Genomic DNA, 17,432 nt, shown 5'->3' with positions numbered 1-17,432 from the left:
CGGCCCCCATTAAAACTTTGTGGGACCTGCTTTGGCCCGTAGTGGGACAAAAAAATAAACGGGCATGCCCACATGCTGCCTTAATCGGCCTCTTGTAAGTTACTTGAGGGCAAGTGAAATATGAATCAGCTCAATTTGGGCAAGCCCTCATAAAGCCCAAATGATGCAGCCTTAGCTAAACCGCTTTACGTCCACGTGGGCTGTAATGGGGCTGGAAGGCGGGCATGTCCGCACGATACCAAAATTGGTCCCTTGTGGGGAATTTGAAGGCACGTCCAAAAGGAAGTGGGGTATAGGTTCAAAAACAACACCCACCCCGATTGGGGCTGCCCACACAAAACCGCTGTAGGTCCCACATCGGCCGTAATAAGGCTAGACGGTGTGCGTGCAATTTTGCAATCACTTTTTCAGACCTTTATTTTTATTAGATGTTGCCCTAAATTACTATTATAGATGATTTGTATAACAGCCCAAGTAGCACAAAGCGGGTTATGACGTGGGGGCCCGCGTTGGGCCCGTGGCGGCAGCCCTTACGGGCCCCATGCGGGATTTGCAACACGTACCCAGAGGGGCCCCGCGTGGGCTGCCCAATTTTGCCGCGATCGGTCCCAATCTGTATCCGTGTGGGCATCCCAAATAGAGCTGCCCGCAATCAGCCCAGATAGACGAATATGGGCAGCACACCAGAATTTTTAATGGGTCCAACGTTTGTGCAGGCAGTGCCATCCCATTGATCAAGGTTTTACTTTTTAATTCGATTAATCCCTCCAATACCTGAATTGTACAGGCGCGGGATTTGCGGAGGCCAGTCCGTTTCGCGCTGACCCACGTGCTGCCCTCATGGGTTTAATCTGTCATTTTCGGGGCTGCCCAAGTTCCAATAGTCATCAAGTGTGAAACATTAAGCACCATTTTTTTGCCTTGTATGCGGCCCTCAGTAACATGAGAGAACTTTATTCCCAACACTGCATTAATGTGGGTTGGCCCACATCACCCCCAACATTTTGGTCTGAATATTTATTTCGGTGCTGTGTGTAGAATAGTAATGCCGAAGGAAGCATTTGGAGGTCGTTCAGTACATACTCATAAAGCGGAACAGTTACTGTTACATATTTTCTGGCAATACTGCATAACTAATGTAGTTTTCAGAGTAAAAATAGATAGTCTTTATTCATGGCATGAATATGTTTAGGGCAGTTATGTGAAACCTCCAGAAGAGGCAATTAGTGGCTGGTATAACATCATACCGTATAACATACGGCCACAGGATTGGAGGAGGTCAGTTTACATCCCCATTCCAAAGAAAGGCAGTGCCAAAGATTGTTCCAACTACCGCACCGCACGATCGCACTTATTTCGCATGCTACCCAGGTGATGTTGAAGATCCTCCAAGGTAGGCTGCAGCAGTATGTGGATCGGGAGCTTCCGGACGTGCAAGCTGGGTTTCGCAAGGGCAGGGGAACTAGAGACCAAGTTGCCAACCTTCGCTGGATCATGGAAAAAGCAAGATAGTTCCAGAAGCCCATATTCTTCTGCTTTATTGATTATGCGAAAGCGTTTGACTGCGTAGATCACAGCAGATTGTGGCAAGTTCTCCAAGAGATGGGAGTTCCAATTCACCTCATCTGTCTCCTCAGGAACCTGTATGAAGGGCAAGAGGCCACAGTCAGAACTGGGCATGGTCTTACTGATTGGTTTCCGATTGAGAAAGGAGTGAGGCAAGGCTGCATACTGTCGCCCTGCCTATTTAACCTATATGCAGAGTGCATCATGAGGAAGGCTGGTCTGGACGAGTCTTTAGCTGGAGTGAAGATTGCTCGAAAACGTATCAACAACCTTAGATATGCGGATGATACCACTTTAATGGCAGAACGTGAAGCGGAACTGAAAAGACTTCTGATGCGCGTACAAGAAGAGAGTGAGAAGTTTGGGCTTAAACTGAACATTAAAAAGACAAAGATCATGGCGTCTTGCCCCATCAAGTCCTGGAGCATCAAGGGACAAGAAGTGGAAGCTGTGACAGATTTTCTCTTCTTGGGCTCCAAGATTACCTCGGAAGGAGACTGCAGCCATGAAATTAGGAGACGCCTGCTTCTTGGAAAGAGAGCAATGGTTAGCCTTGACCGCCTAGTAAAGAGCACAGACATTGGTCTGCCAACCAAGATCCGTATAACTCGTGCTATGGTCTTTTCAGTTGTGATGTATGGATGCGAGAGTTGGACTGTGAAAAAGGCTGACCGCCGAAGAATTGACGCGTTTGAATTGTGGTGCTGGCGAAGACTCTTGAGAGTTCCTTGGCCTGCCAGAAGATCAAATCAGTCAATATTGTCATCCATAAACCCTGACTGCTCATTGGAGGGTCAAATTCTAAAGTTAAAGCTCAGCTATTTTGGTCATCTGATGAGAAGAGAGGAGTCGCTGGAGAAAGATTTGATGTTGGGAAAGGTTGAGGGTCGCCGGAGAAGGGGTAGGCAGTGAACGCGATGGTTAGATGGCATCCTCGAGGCATTGCAGATGAAGTTATGTGATGTTAGGAAGATAGTGAGAGACCGGAAAGCGTGGCGTGACATGGTCAATAGGGTCACGAAGAGTCGGACACGACTGAACGACTGAACTGAACTGATAACATCATTTACATAACTAAAATGGTGCCTTAAAGATAGGGTGGAGACGTTTCAGAGCGGTAAGCCTGCCTACGGCGAATTTGGGGCCAACTGCGGCCTTTCATGGGCCGCCTCAATTGAGCTGATCTTATTTTTACCGCACGGACAACGAATATATGTTGCATTTTCCCGCAAGTACCCCAAGAAATACCTGTGTACGCCGCGTGGGGGCGTGCTCGCTTTTCAGCCCGGCCGCAAACCATGCGGGACCTATACGGCTTTTGCGTGGGCAGCCCCAATTGAACTAGCCCGTCATCTATTTGCTTTACGCCCGCATTTGCATCGGATCTGCCCTAAATTGCCCCGCAAGAGACCGATGCGGGCAGAAGCGGGAAGGAGCACTTTCCTGCCCCGCTAACGGCCATGCGGAAATTATCTAGGTTTTGTTGGGCAGCCCTACTTAGGGCAGCCCAGGAATTTTCTGCATGAATCCCACATTTTCCTCTGACCTAATCTCAAGTATCCCTCTAGGGTCCCGTGTAGGCAATGTGCGGGCATACCCGTATTTAGCCCCGCCGCGGCCCATGCGGGACCTATTCGGCTTTTGAGTGGACAGCCACAATTAGATTAGTCCAGGCTTTTTCTCCACTAAGCCCAAATTTTCTTTGCATCGGCCCTAAATTTCCCCAAGCGGGACCCTTGAGGGCCAGATGTTGGAATATGTACTCAGTTAGCCTTTTCCACGCCTATATGATGCCCAGATTGAAAAAGCAGGGGCAACCCTCATAGGTGTTATTGTGGTTGCCCAAGCCCAACTTGCCCATACGGGCCCCAGGTGGGCCACGTAATGTGTGCTACTTGAGTAGTTGTTGCCGTGTTTAGTTGGTTACAAATATTACATGGCTTTAGTTCTCGCGCTCATGAAAATTGTGCTAAAAATACTAAAACATACCTGTTGCTAACTGTTCCTCCTTATGTGGTTGCTATGGACAGCCTGCAACTCTCAGCACAGAATTACGGTTGAGAACAGACATCTCCATAGCCTGAGCAAGATGTACATGAAGTCATTTAGGCTAGAATAATGTTATGAATTATTGTAAAGTTTAATGTTGTGCCTGTTTAGAAAGGGCAAACATGTATAAAACAATTACTTAATAATGTGCATATATTTGATTGGGAGAACTTGGACTAGGGCTTCCCATCAATTACCTGCGTCGGACCCCTATGAGAATAATGTGGGCAAGCTCAAGTGCGGCTTACGTTATAGAACCCGCATCGGTCCTATGTCTTTATCTGAGGGGCTAACCGAAATCAGCAATAAGTGTTCATCCAGAGGGGCTGCCCGAATCTGTCCAAAGTAGGACCATCGGGGTAGTTGGCGAGGTGTGCCGTTTTGGCAATGCGGGGAAAATGTGGGCAGCCCTGTAAGGGCTGCCTGCATCGGTCCCTATAGTGGGGCCCATCGGGGTTTTGTCGACAGCCCTCATCAGACCTACGTCAGCCCCTCTTGCAGCACCCATATTGAGCCAACCGGAGGTGTCCTGCATTGCCTACATCGTACCCACCGGGGCCCACATTCACAGCCCACTTTGTGCTACCTGGGAACCAAAATACTCGTTAATGGGAGCCTATGCTTGGCTAGCCATGCCGCACTACAGGGGCTAAACGCTTTTTGCAGTGTTATTCATGGGTGCTGCGCAAAATGTGGGGATAGAGAACAAAGCCTGCATTCGCCGCTTTCGACCGAGTTCAGCAGCCATCTACAACTCTGCCTACCTCGGCGGCAGATTCAGATTACTTCAATATCAAGGACAAACCAGAAGCTGTGCCTGATTCCAGGAAAATTTCATATAGCTTTCGCAACGCTCTGGCAACATTGGATGCGTTGCAACATGAACCATCAAAAGCCCGCGAGGCATTCGATGGTTCATGCTGGAACAAATCCTCCTCCATTCCTTTTTTGCTTCTGCACGCAGTCTATCCCAGTGGCTTACTTTAATGTGAACACTTATTTGTACTATCGCCATCAACTCATCCGGGGGTGCTGCTATATATGCTCTTCTCTAGTCTACAATTCTAAATCACTATAGTACCTCCTGTCACCCACCTATCACAAGTTGTCCAATTTCGCCACAACTTTATCGGTGACAGTCACTCTCCAGTGTTCTGAATTTCCAGTTCATGGACAGGAATACCTGCAAATTCGGCTAGGTCTCATCGGAGCCTTAGTCACCACGCCTAGTCTCTTTCGCCTGTGGAAAATGCCAGTTTTTCCTGAACAACCACTTGTAGGCAACTAATCTTGCTCCATGTCTCTGATACTACTATTGTCGTCGTTACCGAATGCACAGTTCCTGTCTTCGTATTACATACATACAAGATTGTGCAAACTTTCCACTGCCCTGTCGACACCTGCCACTCATTGTCTCTGTCTTCAGACTGTAGCTTAAGGCACACCCGGCACAATAAGGCTTATGCTCTTTCCCCAGAAATTCACATCTACTCTGTATCCAAGTAGCACACATTACGTGGCCCACCTGGGGCCCGTATGGGCAAGTTGGGCTTGGGTAACCACAAGAACACCCATGAAGGCCCCCTTTAGGGATCAAGCGGGCAAGCCCAAGTTGGGCTTGCCCCTGTTTTTTCCATCTGGGCATCATATAGGCGCGGAAACGGCTAACTGATTACATATTCCCACATCTGGCCCTCAAGGGTCCCGCTTGGGAAATTTTAGGGCCGATACAAATAAAATTTGGGCTCTTTGTAGGAAAAGCCTGGGCTAATCTAATTGGGGCTGCCCACTCAAAAGCCGAATAGGTCCCGCATAGGCCGCGGCGGGGCTAAATACGGGTATGCCCGCACATTCCCTACATGGGACCCTCGAGGGGTACTTGAGGGAAGGTCAGACGAAAATGTGGATTTCATGCAGAAAATTTCTAGGCTGCCCCAAATAGGGCTACCCACCAAAAACCTAGATAATTTCCGCATGGCCGTTAGCGGGGCAGGCAAGTGCTCTTTCCCGCTTGTGCCCGCATCGGTCTCTTGCGAGGCAATTTAGGGCAGATGCGATGCAAATGTGGGCCTAAAGCAAATTGATGATGGGCTAGTCCGATTGGGGCTGCCCACGCAAAAACCGAATAGGTCCCACATGGTTTGCGACCGGGCTGAAAAGCGAGCACACCACCACGCTGCCCACACGGGTATTTCTTGGGGTACTTGCGGGAAAATGCCACATATATTCGTAGTCCACGCGGTAAAAATAAGGTGAGCCCAATTGGGGCGGCCGATGAATGGCCGCAGTGGGCCCCAAATTGGCCGTAGGCGGGCATACCGCTCTGAAACGTCTCCACCCTATCTTTAAGGCACCATTTTATTAATGTAAATCATGTTATACCGGCCACTAATTGCCTCTTCTGGAGGTTTCACATAACTGTCCTAAGCATATCTATGCAATGAACAAAGACTATCTATGTTTACTTTACAAACTACTTTAGTTATGCAGTATCGACAGAAAATGTGCAACAGTAACTGTTCCGCTTTACGAGGATGTACTGAACGACCTACAAATGATTCCTACAGCATTACTATTCTGCACGCAGCACCGAAATAAATATTCAGACCGACATGTTGGAATGATGTGGGCCAGCCCATATCATTGTAGTGTTGGGAATAAATTTCTCTCATGTTACTGAGTGTAGCATACAAGCAAAAAAATAGTGCTTAATGTTTCACACTTGATTATTGGAATTGGGCAGCCCTGAAAATGCCCAATTCAACCCATGAGGGCAGGACACGGGCCAACTGGCTTTCGCAAATCCCGCGCCTGTACAATTCAGGTATTGGAGGCATTGATCGACCTAAAAATTAAAACCTTGATCAATGGATGTCACTGCCTGCACAAACGTGGGACCCATTAATGGTTCTGGTGTCCTGCCCACATTCGTCTACCTGGGCTGAATGCAGGCAGCCCCATTTGGGCTGCCCACGCGGGTACAGTTTGGGACCGATCGTGGCGAAATTGGGCAGCCCACGCGGAGCCCCTCTGGGTACGTGTTGCAAATCCCGCATGGAGCCCGGGTGGGCTGCCCTCACGGGCCCAACGCGGGCCCCCACGTCATAGCCCACTTTGTGCTACTTGGGTAATTTTCTGTTTCCTTCCCGAACATTCCAGCAGACACCCGTAATTGCTAATACACATATCTGAACGTTTTATAAACACATTCAAATTATGCATTTTGTCATGGATATCTTGCTTCATTTCCACACTTTTGTCAATCTTTGCTGCCAATCTTAGGCATCTTCCCGGCTCCCCAGGTTGACGGATTCTTTCTTATCCGTCAAAGTACGTGATTACTGGCTCATACAATATCCATACTAATCCTATCTCTAGTACTTATCTCACCATCACGTCCCCGCTCTTCACATTTGTATGCTCCCTTTTCATCAATGGCGGCGCACCTTTGTGTTTTGCTACGCTCGTTGAAAGGGTGCGATACGGAAGCGACGGCGTGAATAAAAAATTTCATTTGGACTGCGAAAAATTGGTGCGATGAACCGATTGAGAGGATTATTTTGCCCTCGAGTGTTCGTTGAGAGTTATCAGGTTGTTTTAGGCTCATGGTTGCCACAAACTGAGATGAAACGTTTCTAATTAAAGACAGTAAAATAGCGTTTTGCACTTGCAGGCCGTTGCTAAAGTTGGCAGAATATTTTCTAGCGACAGGCGGGTTTTTGGGCTTAGCACAAAAGGATGATGACAACACGATGTGGCCAGAAGACAGTAATGAGCGAAAGCTGCATCCGGGTTTGATGAAGTGGAGAGATTAAGTGCAATGTGATGTTTGCTGCCTGCACATCAGTTGGCTTTCCTTGTAAAATTTTAAAATTGTAAATGCACAAATTAAAGTGACATATCTTTTAAAATATATTGTTATGGTGCAGGATGGACCCTAAGGGCAGACGCATGCACAAGCGCCGACAAGCACAGTCCAACCAGTCTTCTTCTCTTTCCCATTTCCTATTCACGCGCTTGCCATACGCTTCCTCTTATTCCCCACCGGAAAATATTTTATCCCGGTGGGGGGGGGGGAGGGGGGGGGAGACAGCAAACGTACTGAATATATCCGACCATACATACACATACATAAAAAAGCGCACACTGCACAGAGAATGAGACCACACCAACACACCAATCGAAAATGTCCGCTTAAAATCCCAGTTCAAGTTCGGAGAGGACTTTTAATGCTCACGAAGTTCTCAACTTATACCGTCCGATAGCAACGGCTGCCCACCCCAGTGTCCGGTGGCCGTGTGAGTGTACTCAGATTCCGGTGTTATGCTGTGTGCACATCATGGCATGTAGAAGTTGATGAACAGGTAGTTAACGTTGTTGACCACCCAGTCGAAATTCGACGGGTCGGGCTTGAAGACGATTGCTTCAACTATGATGGCCTCGCTTTCCTCTTCCGTGAACGTAGACGTCGAATTTCGCCCGCACTTTGCCTGCTTGTGCTTATCCTTATCCTCCTTTTCCCCCTTCTTGCTCAGGGGAATAATCAACCTTGTTATCTACCTTTACTGGCTCAACTCCCTGCTCACCAATGCCGCTGCTGCCCTCCGCGGCCTTGGTTTCATTCTTTTATCTCCATCGACTCCTTCGGTTTCCTGGGTTGCTCCAGCTCAGTCGCAATATTGTAGTGGTCTACAGGCGTGCAACGTGGCTAGAGAGACTACATGCAAACAAATTGGCCGATTGTCAGATGTGCGCCAAAGGCGTAGAATAGGTGGCGCACGACGCTGAGTAAAAAATGCTCGCAGAGTTGGTTTTTGCTGCCCGGTATCCCCATCCAGTGACTGGTCTATGTCCTCGAATGAACCTCCTCCCCCTGCGATCGCGATGGCGAAAACCAAAAGCGCCATACCAGCCTTAAAATTGAGCATCTATATTTTTCCTACGCTTCACTCTGGAGACGCCGCTTTCCCCAGCGAAGTGTTTGTCTCAGTGAGTTGATGCAGGCACTTCACGTCCGCAGGAGAACTGCCCTCCTGAGCGAGGTAGTCGCCAATGCCATGCTGCAGCTGTTGCTTGTTTAATCATCCTCTCAACGCCCTCTCAAAGCACACCAGCCACTCCAAGTGGGCCGGACCACCCTACACCTTGACTGCAGGTAACAAACGATCCAGCAGCTGCCGCCCCGTCTGCTCACATTCGGCCAACAACATCTCTTCCATGCTCTGGAATGCCTTCGCATGTCTTTCAGTGTCTCCAGTTCCGAGCACAATTTCTTAGTTTGGGCTTCGGCTTAACATTCGTATGTCCACATGTCCTCTTCCACCCGCCGGGGTGGCGCAGTGGTTACGGCGCTCGACTACTGTTCCCAAGGATGCGGGATCGAATCCCGACCGCGGCGGCCGCTTTTCGATGGAGGCGAAAAGCAAGGCGCCTGTGTGCTGTGCGATGTCAGTGCACCGTAAAGAACCCCAGGTGGTCGAAATTTCCGGAGTCCTTTACTGCGGCGTCTCTCATAGCCTGAGTCGCCTTTGGACGTTAAACCCCACAAATCAAACCAAACCAAACATGAACTCTTCCACAGTTCATCATTGTGCGTCCCTTGCTCGTACAACGTGCGACACAGCAGCTACACAGCCGTCTCACGTGTCTGGGTAAGCGACTGATCGGAATTCGCAGCTTCGCCTTCATTCCTGAGAGCTCGTCTGCAATAAACGCCGCAGTGGCAGTTCCATTCCCAGATCCGTCGGTGACTGCCTTGCTCCGTTATCAATTTGTCTGGGGCTGATATGGTGTCAGAAGTGGCGGAAGCAGCAACGACGTTTCGTCTGTGCCTACATTAATGGAGCTACTGAATCCACCGAAGCATCTTCGCCAGAAATGTTCAGATGAACTGGGAGCTTTTCAAGCAAACATTCCAGCTTTACTTACAAGCAACAGAAACAGCCAAACCGCTGAGGGAAGCACCTGAAACCGCCAGGCTACTGACTGCTGCTGTGAATGGCACACTGGAAGTCTTCAACAATTTTACATTCGCGGACGGCGAAGACAAGCAGGTCTACAAGACCGTGGTAAAACTTTTGAAGATTACTGTGCAGAGCTGCAAAACGAAGCCTGTGAAAGACAAGTCTTCAAAACAAGGATGCAAGAAGCCGAACCAGTGCAGCACTTTATACGAGACCTGCGGAAACAAGCAAGGTACTTTAACTTAGGTCTACATACCGAATCGATTCGTGACCAAATCGTGCTTTGTACCTGGAAAAGCAAACTAAGGGAAAACTGCTGAGAGAGAAGAATTGGACGCCCCAAAAGGCAGAACAAATCTGCAAGGTCGCAGAGTTTGCAAGAAAAAAAAACGAGGCATGGCAAACAACGAACTAAAAGTGGACGCTACCAAACTAAGCTAACCGTGTCGCAACCAAGGCCCGAAACAGCGTCCAGTGCTCCAACTTCAACAACAGGCACTAGCCAAGGAAGTGCCCCGACTTTGGAAAAACATGCCGCCCTTGTGCAGGCCGAAATTATTTTGCGGTTTCTGCAGAAACATGGGGTTGATGAAGTACAATATGACGAGGAGTTTGACATATTGGACGTCACAATATGCAGAATCCGGAAAAAAGGCAGGATTATCAAGTCCCTAGTTGGCGAACAAGAGGTATCGTTTAAAGTGGACACCGGCTCCCAGGCAAATTTACTGCCTCTGTGTACAACAGATTAAGCACGAAATCTCGCCTAATGCGAAGTAATTCCGTTTTACGGTCCTGCAGTGGAAAAGTCATCAAGCTCTGCAGGGCGGCAACAGAAGTAGTCACGATCAGCGATCGTCGTCGCCTCGCTGTTTCTTCATTGTGAAGTGGAGAATACCCATCTTACGCCCACAACTAGCAGAATCCATAGCACTACTGTCCCGTGCTGTCAATACGCCACAAGAGATAAGATCGCCCGGGTCGTGTAGGAATTTTGCCATCTCTTCGAAGGCACGGGTTGCGTGAAGTGGGAATATCAGATGGTGCTCCGTGACGATGCACTACCAGTGACCCAGGCACCATGTCGAATACCCGTAGCGTTGCGGGAACCCCTGAGGAAAGAACTCCTGCGCATGAAAAAGGCGGTCATCGTCAGCAAAGTGGACGAGCCCACAGGCTGGGTAAGTTCTCTTCTTATTTTAAAGAAAAAAGACGGCAACCTCTGGGTATGCATTGATCCAGGAAACATAAACGCCTGATTGAGGCGCGAGCACTACCAGATGCAAAGCACGAAGATATGGAGGCTGAGTTGTCAGGCGCACAATTTTTCAGTCGCCTCAACGAGAACGCTGGATTCCATGAAAGAAACACTCAGCGAGATTTTTGACCATTTACCAGGAGTAAGGGTGGACATCGATTGCACACTGGTGTGCGGAGCCTCTAATCAGGAGCATAACGAACGCCTTAAAGCCACTCTATACGAAGCACAACGAGCAGGCCGAACATTCAACTTGGCCAAGTGCAAGTTCGGAGTACAGGAAATAGCTTTCTCGGGCTATGTGATTATCCAAACAGGCAGTCGTAAAAATCAGGCATTAGTAAATTGCTTAAGCCTAATGCCCGTACCAACCGATAAACTTGCTGTTCAGCGCATGCTCGGAGTAATAAACTATTTGGCAAGTACCTGCCAAATGTGGCAGATAAAACAATGCTTCTTCGAAACCTGATAACAAAATACACCGTGTTTGATTGGACGGATAAACAATCACAGGAATGGAATATAAGCTGCACAGCACTGCACACGGCCCGATTTCTCCCTATGTTCGCCCCTGCTAAATAAACTAATACTGCCTCGGACGCATCCAAAGGTGGCTTAGAGGCAGCACTACTTCAGCGACATACCGCAGGCTGGCGGTCTCTCGCTTACGCTTCACCAACAATGACCGAAGTTGAAAAATGCTACTCTCAGATTGAGAAAGAGTTGATGGGAATTGTATATGGCTGTAAGAAGTTTCACCAGTTTGTGTATGGTAGGAAAATTGTGATAGATACCGACCACTAACCACTAATAGTAATTGCATCCCAAGACATTGGGAACATGCTTGCAAGGCTGCTGTGATCTTTTTTGTCTAATAATTTACGACTACGTTCTACAGTTTGTTACAGGCAAAACATTTGTGCTGGCTGACATGCTGTCGAGGGCCACAGCTGCAAAATGTGCAGAAACCACTGAATCTGGTGACATTCAAGTCCACGCCTCTGCTATTTTGTCATCTTTAGTAAGCGAGGTAACGAAACAGCTTTTGGCGTAAGCGACATATTCGCCGCGAGATCGACCTAAAGGTGGCGCCACCGTCTTTCCGATAGTGGAGATTGGCAGCCGGCGGTGCTGACAGAAACGCGCGCGGCGAAAGCCTGTTTCCTACTTTTAGCTGGGTTTGTTGGCGATGAAAACGGGTCTTATGCAATGCATTTGGGATTTGCTGATTATAGTCTTCCAATAATGCAGACAGCAGAAAAAAGCCCGTGGGTTTTCCCAATGCAGCAAAAAAAAAAAAGACGCGCGGATTTCAAGAAAACAAGGCACGCAACCACGTCTTTTAGATTTACTGGCATTGCTTTGCGCGCTTATTGCGTTGTACTGCGCTCACAGGCCTGATACTTGGGCCTGACCATGACATATATTATCGCCTTTTCAACAGACGATGCATCTCTTATACGAGTGAGACATGCAAATTTAATATAAGCCCACAGAGATCAAGGTTCGTGCTCTAACCTGCAGTACCTTAGATCGAATCGGTGCAGCCTGGTTTATTATAACGTACTTGACTCGAGGATTAGGGAGGTTAAATGCAGCACTGACAGCGTATTGCCCTGCGGGTTGCCGTAGATTGAGTGCACATCAACTCTGGCTAGAAAACTGTGTGCAAGTATTTCCCCAAAAAATGAGATTACGCCGACACTGTACAGGAAACCTCGCCGCACAGGAAAGCTGACTGCTCACGTGTAGAGCTGTGAGTGGATTGCGCTTGCCGAGCTAACAAAAAGGCGTATGCTTCTTGTGGCAGATGACCTGGTAGTGTTCAACTGTGAAATTACTCTAAATGATTTCTTGAAACCGAGTGAAGTATAAGGAATTTCTGACGTTTGTGATGTTTAGCAATGGTAAATTAGTAGAGTAATTAGCTTAAAAATGAATTTCCTCATGTGACAGAACTTTTACACGCTTGACAAAATTCAGGACAATCAGCGATTAATTTTCATTAACGTAACGTTGAAGCTACGAATCAGTAGCTGTGAAGACATAGTAAAAACTGCAGTTGCGGTCATGTTCTTGCAAGAAATTTTGAAGTAATATTTCTTTATTTTTGTAATTATTGTTGACAAGTGACTCAGGGTGGTTCTGTTGTTTACTTCTAAACAAGTGCCAGATATGGAACCATTCTGAAAGAAATGAAGTTCATCTTATCTTGTGACTATAAATATGTATTTATTCCATAACTAATACCGTTGGTTAAGCCCGTATGAAGCTGTTTTACTCCCCTTGTCAGAAATAACCAGCTTGCTCCAAAGATAGCACAGACAAAAGGGATTCTAATGGACTACCAGTGTACATTGATCTATGGGTATTATATAATATTTAGTGTAACAGGTGCTGCGAAGATGTGTTTCTCAAACGTTCGAGCATTTCTCTAAAGCGACATGTGCTTCTTATCACTGTTATGAATGCAGAAAATCCTTCAACAGAAAAAAAAGGACAAACGAAATGCATATCTGGGTTTACCGTGTGACATATCGGCGATATGACGGATGATGTAGGGGCGGTCCTCGGTGTAATTGGTCACATGGGATTGTTTAACGTGCAGTCAAATTCCACAGCCGAGGAGCGCCTCTCGAAACGGCCGAATCGAATCCCCGTTAACGAAATAAGCAGTTGACCGCCCTACCTACTGAGACAACGAGGCAGAGGCTTACCAGAAAAAAAAGAGAAAAATAAAGTACACAGACAAATCTATCATGGATACCGAAGGCACAGAGTGGCTTGCTCAAACTGGATTTGGCTATACAGCCGTCTGGGGTGGCATGTTTCAGCAGTTCTGCTATTCCAAACAGAAACGGGAATATGCGATTTTTGAGTGTTTTTCCTTAAGTTGTACTGATGGCAGCAACCTGTTTTGCTTTGACACAGAGCCTAACGACAGCACCGCTTCGTTTGAGACACAGCTTGTCAAAGAATCTCACTCGCCGATGACCGCGACTGATATGTCCTTTCCAGCGCGACATACTCGATATCGACAATTGGATTGGTAAAACGTTTATTTGTGGCCTGCAGTAGAACGCGCGCTCCGGACGGGGCCTACGTCGCCCTCTGGGCACCGGCCGCGCGGCCTGAGTCCCCGCTCGCCGTGGCCGGCGCGCTGGTTCCCTGCCGGGCCAGCGCCTTGATAACCTGCTGGACCGCCCCTGGTACTTGTTGCAATTCCACAGAATGTGTGCGAAGCCAGCCGTCTCCGTTCGGCAGACTGCATTTGTCTGCCGGGTGCGTCTTGGGATACATTCTGTGCATCAGCGGCGGGCTGGGGAGTGAGCCCGTCTGTAGCTGTCTGAATAAAACGGCTTGCTCTCGACTGAGCCACGAGCAAGGGGGTGGAAGAGTTCTGCGAGCTAGGCGGAACACCTTGGTTACTTTGCTGTAGTCGGTCATTCGTTCCCGGTGCTGAACCACAGCGGCCAGTCGACCGAGGCTCGGTCCGTTGCGCGCGCGCCTTGGCGTGTGCAGTCTCGTTGTGGTTGTTGCGGTCTGACGTCTCGCCCATGTGCGTCGGGAACCACTTGATTCTCACTTGTCTGCTGCTATCGTCGTTCTTGGTTTCCTGCAGTATGCGCACCGCTTCCTTCGCTATCCTGCCTTTGGGGTAATTTCTCACCGCCTGCCTCGAGTCGCAATACACTGTGTGGCAGTCGCGGTCGGCGATGCCCACCTCCTCCGCTTGCTCTGCCTTGGGGCATCTCGTGCTGGCGGTCGTGCGAACGGTGCCGGTCGCGTGAAGCCGCGTATCTTGGCGTACTCAGCCGCGTCAACGTAGCGTGCGTTAGTGTCGGCCGCGTGCTGGTCTATCAGCGCCTTGGCTCTCGCTGCTTTCCTCTTATTGTTATATTCCAGGCGCATGTTCTTCGGTACCGAGTCCACTTGATGTTGCGCAAGATCTCATCGGGAACGAGGAGCTGCGTCTGCTCCCTGCCTTGATATTCAATTCTCAGGTTTTCCAGAATTTCCGGCCGGCCTTGGTCGTAGACAGTCTTTCGAGTTGTGCGGAGCGTTGGGCCTCCGCAATCTCCTCCAGCGTGCTGTGCACCCCCAGCTTCAGGAGGCGTTTGGTGCTCGATGTTTCGAACTGTCCCAGTGCCGTCTTGTAGGCTCTGCGGATGAGTATATCTATCTTGTTTCTCTCGCTCTTCTTCCCCTTGTGGTAGGCCGCCACGTACGCTACGTGACATATGACGAACAAATGGATCAGTCTGATCAGGCTCTCTTCCCTCATTACACTTTTCTTGTTCGTGACTCGTTTGAGTAGTCTCGTGGCGTTCGCCGTTTTCGCAATGAGTCGGGTGATGGTCTCGCTGTTTCTGCCGTGCGTCTCAATTGTCATTCCCAACACTCTGATCTTGTTTACTCCTGGGATCGCATTTCCATCTCTGGTCTTGACTTTGATTGCCTCGTACTCTCTCGGGCTGCTCTTGGGTTTGCGGTGCTTGACGGGCGGGTAGACGAGGAGCTCCGACTTGCTCGGCAAGCATCTGAGCCCCGTTCCGTCGAGCTGGTCTTCGATCGCATTAACGGCCGCCTGTAGGGTGGATTCAATGTGGGCATCGCTGCCCCCTTCCACCCACAGCGTTATGTCGTCCGTGTATGTCGTATGTCGGACTTCCTTGATGTTCCTGAGCATTTCGGCCACTCCTATCATCACGAGATTGAAAAGCACCGGCGAGATGACCGATCCCTGAGGTGTACCTGTGCTTCTCAGCTTCTTCTCCTGTGCTTGGAGGTCCCCTGCTCTGAGCTTGGCCTTTCTGCCCGTGAGGAAGTCTTTGATGTAATTGTATGATCTCTCTCCCATGTTGAGTTTCGAGAATTGGGATAGGGTAGCCGAGTGCTTCACCTTGTCGAAGGCGCTCTGCAGTCGAGGCCCAGTACTGCTTTGTTGTCGCCGGTGTTCCCGTCGATGATCTGGTGCTTGAGTTGTATCTAGGCGTCTTGGGTAATTAGACGCTGCATGAAGCCAATGATGGTTTCCGGGTAGAGATCTTCTTTCTCGAGGTATTCTTGCCACCTGTTGAGCAGGACGTGCCCCAACACCTTGCCCACGCAAGATGTGAGCGATATGGGTTGGAGGCTATCCGTGTCGGATGGCTTGCCCGGCTTGGGGATCAGCATGATCTTGGCATTCTTGCACTGCGTCGGCAGCGTTCCCATTTTCCAGCATTTGTTGTAATATCTCGTAAGGCTTTCTATGGATTTGTGGTCGAGGTTCTTAAGCGCCTTGTTGATGATGCGGTCCAGCCCGGCCGCCGACCTGCTGTTGAGGTCCTGCAGTGCCGTGCGAACTTCTTCATATATATCTCTGACGATACGGGCGTTGGGCAGCCCCCCGTGCGGCCCGTGGCACTCCGTGGGCGTAGTCGGCAGGTGTCTGTCGCTGATGGGTTTCGTCAACTTATCGGCACCGTGTTTAGTGACTTCTCAGTGGATTAGTTTCACCAGTCGGTCGCTTCGGTGTGACTTAGTCTTGGTTTCATCGAGCAGATGCTTCTGCAAGTTCCATGTTTTCCCGTTGTGCATCTGGCCGTCGGCAGCGTTGCATATCTCGTTCCAGTGTTGCGCACATAGCGTGCGACAGTGGTCCTCGATTGTTCTGTTGAGTTCTGCGACTTTCTTTCGCAGCCTACGATTAAGGCGTTGTTTTTTCCATCTGTTCAGAATGCACTGCTTGGCCTCGATAAGGTGGGCCAGTCGGCTATCGATTCTGTTCGTTTCGAGGTCTGTTACTATGTTCTTGGTTGAGTTTTGAACATCTTGGAGGATCTTGTTGGTCCACGCGTCGATGTTGTCGATTTCGGTTATCTCTCCCTCCTGATTTCTGTTATCTCTGAAAGCGGCCAATCGATCCAAGTATGTTTCCTGACGTTGGCACTGCTCTTCTCCGGTATGAAGATTTCCACGATCATGTGGTCGCTGCCGAGGTCCACCCCCGTGTTCCTCCACGTGATCGTGATCGGTTCGTTCTTGACGAACGTGAGGTCGGGGCTGGTATCTCGGGACACGGAGTTGCCAATTCTAGTTGGGTAAGCCGGGTCGGTTATGAGGGTATAGTCGAGCTCCGCCGCGTCTTGGGATAAGTTTCTGCCTTTCTCATTGCTCTTGACGTAGCCCCACGCCGGATCCATCGCATTAAAGTCGCCGCATGCGATCAGCGTGTTCTGGCCGGCCGTCGTGCTTGCCTTGTTAAGAATGGCTTTGAACCTCTGCAGACTACGCGATGGGTTACTGTAGATGTTCAAAATGAAGATGCTGTTTTTTCTTTGCTTGATCGGTATGTATTTTTTGAAAGGAGCGAGGGGTAATAGCCTGTTCATATTTTTTCTGCAAGAGGCAGAAAAGTAAGCAAAAGCTAACAGCTACCGCGAAACAAAGAAAACGCACTCTTGTACACACCGCACGCGCGCACGTAAATCCATGCGGGCTGGCACGCGGCGCGGCTATCCACTCTGGGTAGGGTGCACCAATATGACTCTAGGTGGCGACTGTGCTTGATCTGGAGGTCAATAATAACCCTGAGCTGTGTTCGGTGACAG

General features: G+C 49.2%; 1 pseudogene; it reads right to left on the bottom strand.

Moving 5' to 3' along the window:
- Positions 1 to 7,952: 7,952 nt before the first annotated feature.
- LOC146180102 (uncharacterized) lies at positions 7,953 to 17,213 on the bottom strand (annotated as a pseudogene).
- Positions 17,214 to 17,432: the final 219 nt, after the last annotated feature.

Source organism: Amblyomma maculatum, chromosome 9 (assembly GCF_055883805.1).
Source record: "Amblyomma maculatum isolate TAMU_Amacu chromosome 9, ASM5588380v1, whole genome shotgun sequence".
Classification (NCBI taxonomy): Eukaryota; Metazoa; Arthropoda; class Arachnida; order Ixodida; family Ixodidae; genus Amblyomma; species Amblyomma maculatum.
Note: the sequence above shows the minus strand (reverse complement) of the source record. Positions and strands in the feature narration are given on the sequence as shown.